The sequence below is a fragment of the Rhinatrema bivittatum genome, chromosome 2, assembly GCF_901001135.1.
Source record: "Rhinatrema bivittatum chromosome 2, aRhiBiv1.1, whole genome shotgun sequence".
Taxonomy (NCBI): Eukaryota; Metazoa; Chordata; class Amphibia; order Gymnophiona; family Rhinatrematidae; genus Rhinatrema; species Rhinatrema bivittatum.
This window is the reverse complement of record NC_042616.1, coordinates 181765139-181771138: the sequence shown is the minus strand read 5'-3', so window position 1 is coordinate 181771138 and position 6000 is coordinate 181765139.

The window sequence follows — 6000 nt, the reverse complement described above, 5'->3', positions numbered from 1 at the left end:
TCGCCTTCTTCGCCATCTAAATATCTGCAGACTCCTGGTGCAATACCTGGAAAGATTGGAGCTGGTGTGCAAAACGGATCGCTTGTTCGTTCTCCACAGCTGGAATAATCAAGGAGAAGCGACCTCGCCGGCAACCATAGCTCGCTGGATCAAGGAAGTAATCAAGGTGGCCTACATAGAGGCAGGAAAGCCCTTACCCCTACAGGTTAAGGCTCATTCTACTAGGGCCCAGGCAATATCTTGGGCAGAAATCAAGCTGCTGTCACCCGCTGAGATCTGTCAGGCGGTGACATGGTCCTCCCTACACACCTTCTCCAGGTTCTACTGCTTGCATGTTCAAGCCCGAGAAGATGTAGCCTTCACAAGGGCAGTACTAAGTGGACCTCAGGCAGCCTCCCGCCCTGTCCGGGAGTAGCTTTTGTACATCCCACTGGTCCTGAGTCCATCTGGCTACAGGCTAGGAAATGGAGAAATTATTTACCTGATAATTTTGTTTTCCTTAGTGTAGACAGGTGGACTCAGCATCCCGCCCACAGCTGCCCCAGAGAAGGAGGACCTTGGGAAGCGAACCTTGAGATTAAGCAAATATGGGTAAGCTGTTGCCTACCCCTAGTTCAAGACACCTGCAGTTTGTCCGGTGTCGGCGTTAATTGGTTGAGTGCACTGGCAGTCTCCAGTTTTTGAAATCAGTTCAATCAAGTTTACTCAGTTTTAATCATTTAAGAAGTTATTAAAAACTCATCTTTTCTCCAGTGCATATAATTTATATTAAAATCTTCACACAACTTATAGCTTCAATCTGTTAAATCTTGTTATGTACCAAGTATTGTAATTATGTAAGTATGTTTTAAAATGTGACTAAATTATGTATGTTCAAATATGTGAACCGCCTAGACGGATAGTTTACCTACCCATTGTTGCGGTATATAAGACTTTTAAATAAATAAATAAATAAATAAATAAATAATCAAGTTATTTAAGCAAATATATATCCACAATGGCTTTTCAAAGAGAATTCTGAAAAGCTGAGGTAACTGCAGGGGTATATCTAGGGTGACATCTTTGCAATCTGACTCTGTCTCCCATCTGCTAACAGAAGAGCACATAACCCACTGGTCCTGAGTCCATCTGTCTACACTAAGGAAAATGAAATTATCAGGTAAGTAAGTTCTCCAATTTATTTATTTTTAACATTTATAGCCGCCCCCCCCCCCCCACATTTTCATGGTTGTTCAAGATGGCTCATAAAAAGCATACATAATTGAGACATTGAAACATAACAAGAAATAAAAAGGAAACCTATCTTAGTATAGGATATCTGTCATTCAGATGCCCAGTCTCCTAGTCTCACAAGATCCTTCTGAAGTTCATTGCATTCTACTGCTTTTTTTGACAAATTTGCATAATTTCATATTATCTGAATATGTTAAAACAGCACAGGGCCCAGTATAGATCCCTATGGTACTCTATTAATGACCTTTCTCCATTTGGAAACTGATCATTTAGTTCTATTCTCTGTTTCCTGTCTTTTGACAAGTTACCAATCCACAACAGGACACTACCTCCTATCTCTTGACTTTTTAATTTCCTGAGGAGTCTCTCATGGGGGCCTTTGTCACATGTCTTGTTAAAATCCAAATATACTTTGTCAATCAGCTCACCTTTATTTTTATTTATCCTTTCAAATAGTACTAGGACTAAGGGAAGCCCCATGAAGTTAATAGGCAGCACATTTAAAACAATTGGAGAAAGTCTTTAATTTGTGTTGAGTGAAAAAAACAAACTGTGGAATTTGTTGCCAGTGAATGTGGTGAAAGCAGTTAGCATAGCTGGGTTTAGACAAGTTCTTGAGGAAAGTCCCTAAACTATAATTAGCCATGCAGAAATGGGAAAGTCACTGCTTATCCCTGGTTTTGAGCAAGAAGGTTTGGATCTGTTCTTTGTGATCTTATGTGAAAATGGTAAATAAAAGTAAGAAGAAAAGGAAATAGATATGGTTCTTCAAAAAGGTTACTGAAAAAGTAAAGGTTAAAAGATCAGTAATTAAAAGGTACAAAAGATTTCAAAAAGAAAAATACAGGAAAGAATATTTCATATTCTGCTTTTTTCTTTTTTTAACCAAGGATGCCCTCAAGATGGATTACAACAAATTTAATAATAGGCAATATCATTTTAATTCACATTTGGCTTCTTCACAGTTGGCAAAACAGTAAGAATCCAATGATGCTTAGCTTATAGCCTTGTTCAAGATAGGTAGTTGGGAGGGTAGGCCAGCATAATGGAGGTTTCTGCCAGGAAGGTCTTCTAGGCAAAGAGCCATGCAATACCTTTTTTTCTGAAATTGAGGTAGCAGGGTTCAAGGCATAAAGTTAGCAGTATCTTGTTCCGAATTTTTGATGCGTAGCAGCTGAAGGCATGGTGAAGTTAATGAAGCTGAAAGAGATGAGGAAAGAAATCAGGAAAGCAAAATCTCAAGTGGAAGAAAAGACTACTCTGGTAAAGTGAGCTTCGATAAAACATTTTTCAGATATGTCAGAGAAAGGAGGAAGGCCAGAAGTGGAATTGTAAGTCTGAAAAGTGAGAAGAGGGAGACCAGAAAAAAGCTGAAATATTAAATACTTCAGTTGGTGTTCACTAAAGAAGAACCAGAATGAGGACACTAGGGCCTAGCCCAGGTTCAAAGGATCTCTGTGTCAATTAACCAAACAAGATGGATGCTACTGATTTATAGGACAAAGAACTGCTCTTGTTCACTAAATAAGACATTTGCTGAAACTAGCTGACATGGCTAGCTGGACACGAACTTGCTGTGGCTGCAATGGCCTTCTCAGACATTGTATCCAGTTAAGCAGCATTTTTTGCTCAACAGGTTGTCTCCCAGCATACCTATTGTCAAGTGAACCTGCTGCTAGGGAAAATCAGCTTCTATTGTAGGGGAGCCCTGGCTGGCTTGCTGGCTGAAACCAGGGAGCTACATTGCTGGGGTTCATCTGGCGGTGGGGGAGGCTTAACTTTTTTGGGCCCTGGGTATGGTCATCCTCATTTAGTTCACTAGTTTTAATCACTGGGTAGGGTAGTCCTCCAGGAGGAAACAGAACAAAAATAGAAATAACTCATGCTTTCCACTCAAACCCTTAGTGTCCACTGAGGAAAAATCACAAAGTCCAGCAATGGTGTTCAACAAAAAGTTTACTTGAGTTTAAAAATCAAAATCCAACCCAGAATAGAAACTTTGGTTTTCCTAGCGTGTAGCAGATGGACTCAGGAGCAATGGGTATAGTGTACTCCTGATAGCAGTTGGGAGACGGAGTCAGATTTCAATCTGACGTCAGCCTACATATACTCGTGCAGGAAGCTTAGCTATTCAGTATTTCTGCATCTCCTAAGCAGTTAGGGACACTACACACACTTGCACAGTGAGAGAAAATCCAAAGCAAAGAAGAAAGAAATCTTACCGCTACAAGATGAGCCCCGCTCTCCTATGGTGATACCTAAGTGTCTCTCCCCCAGTTGAGAATTCCTGAGGTGATTTCTGAGATCCCTGAGAGGCAAGCCTTGGTACAGTAGCCAGTTCCCGGAGTGGACTTAGCCCCCAGAGTGGCTGAGATTCAGCGGCTGCAATACTGAGCACGACGGTGAAGGTATTTTCCCTCTCCCTCCGCAGCCAGAGACCACCCGGCATGAGACCGGGAAGCGCCGAGACAAGGTAAGGTAGAAAACTTTCTTAAAGTCTTCGGTCTCCAAGGCTCGGATAGCCACACAGATCGTCCTTCCGGCGTCTGTTAAATCAGGTTGAGCAGCCCCGTCTGGGCTAGACCCCCATCCAGTGCGAGGGTCCACACTCGTGAAGACCCTCTGGGGGGGTCGCCATCTTGCCCGTGTGGTCGTCTGTGCCATTTCCCCCCTTGATCACTGTATTGTCTGCATAACTGAGCTGTGTGCACAGTGGTGAGCTTGGGCGCACAAAGGACTTGTGCGCACAGTAGCACGCACAATGGTGCCGGGAGCACAGATAGGCCTGGGCACACAGCGGCGCATGCATCCCCGCTAAGCGCACAAATAGCGGCCTGCACGCACATCGTCGGTGCACCCGGAGCGCACAACTCAGTCTCCAGGTGCGTGTACCTACGCGCACAGACTAGTTTTGAGCCACTCCACGCACAGAAATCATGGCACTACCGGCCAAGAAAGCCAAGGGATAAGCCCTCTGCCCAGCCTGCCACCTGAGAGCTGCGCAACCCAAAGTGGCCTCTGCCCTATGCCTGCAGTGTGAAGAGACTCAGGGGAAACCAAAGCAAGGCCCCTTCCAGCCAGTAGAGGAATCCGGCTCCACCAACGATAGTACCCTGGACCTCTGTATCTCCGACCCAGCCCCTCCTCAGATGGGCTCCTCTGGGAACTCCACTGGATTCAATATGGATCCAGGGACCTTTTCCTGGGTGAAATTCTTCAAAGGGCTACAAACCTTTGTCCAGGCACAATTTGTGCCGCCTGCAATACAGCCACAGTCTCCACCAGAAGTGCAAGACCTTCCAAGCCCCTTTCGGATCCCCCGAGACATGCCCCAGCTGGGCAAAAGCCTCCCCCTAGGGGACACAGAAACCTCTGGGGAAGAGACTGATTCCCTGGAGGAAGGGGAAATCCCTCCAGGGATGGAACCATACCGAACCATGATGCGGTTCTTCTCCAGAGAGGAGCTGCCAGATCTCGTGCTCTGAGCTTGAAGACGCTGGCCATTCCTGGCGCAAGTTCCACAGTGGAGCCAAGGACGAACCCAGTTCTGGTCGGTCTCTTGTCAGGCCTCATGCTATTTTCCAATGCTGCAGGCCGTACAACAATTTGACCTGGAATGGAATGCCCCGGAGGCCAGCTTCAAAGGAGGGGATTGGCCCTAGAAGCCCTATACCCCCTGGAACCCATGGCCAAAACTCCTAGGGTTCCCAAAAGTGGATGCCATGGTCTGTGCTATCTCAAAGCGCATTACCATCCCAGTCGAAGGAGGAACTGCACTCAAGGATGCTGTTATGTGTGTTTTGCACTAACCACATCCCCTGGCAACAAATTCAAGAGTTTAATTGTGCATTGAGTGAAAAAGAACTTTCTCCTATTAGTTTTAAATGAACCACATGCTAACTTCATGGAGTGCCCCCTAGTCCTTCTATTATCTGAAAAAGTAAATAACAGATTCACATTTACCTGTTCTAGACATCTCATGATTTTAAACACCTCTCTTTTCCAAGCTGAAAAGTCCTAACCTCTTTAGTTTTTCCTCATAGGAGAGCTGTTACATCCCCCTTTATCATTTTGGTCACCCCTCTGTACCTTCTCCGTCGCAACTATATCTTTTTTGAGATGCGGTGAACAGAATTGTACACAGTATTCAAGATGCAGTCTCACCATGGAGTGATACAGAGGCATTATGACATTTTCCATTTTATTCACAATTCGCTTTCTAATAATTCCCAACATTCTGTTTGCTTTCTTGACTGCCGCAGCTCACTGAACCAATGATTTCAATGTGTTATCCACTCTGACACCTAGATCTTTTTCTTGGGTGGTAGCTCCTAATATGGAACCGAACATTGTTTAACTATAGCATGGGTTATTTTTCCCTATGTGCATCACCTTGCACTTATCCACATTAAATTTCATCTGCCATTTCAATGCCCAATTTTCCAGTCTCACAAGGTCTTCCTGCAATTTATCACAATCCTCTTGTGATTTAACTATTCTGAATAATTTTGTATCATCTGCAAATTTGATTATCTCACTCGTCATATTTCTTTCCAGATCATTTATAATTATATTGAAAAGTATGGGTCCCAAAACAGATCCCTGAGGCACTCCACTGTCCACTCCCTTCCACTGAGAAAATTGCCCATTCAATTCTTGTTTCGTCCGTCGGTCGCAGTCAGCTGCGACTGCTCTGCCTCACCTCTCTTCTATCCTTTTCCTCGTCCCTGGGAAGGATGGCTGCCTCTGGTGCTGATTGCCGAAACC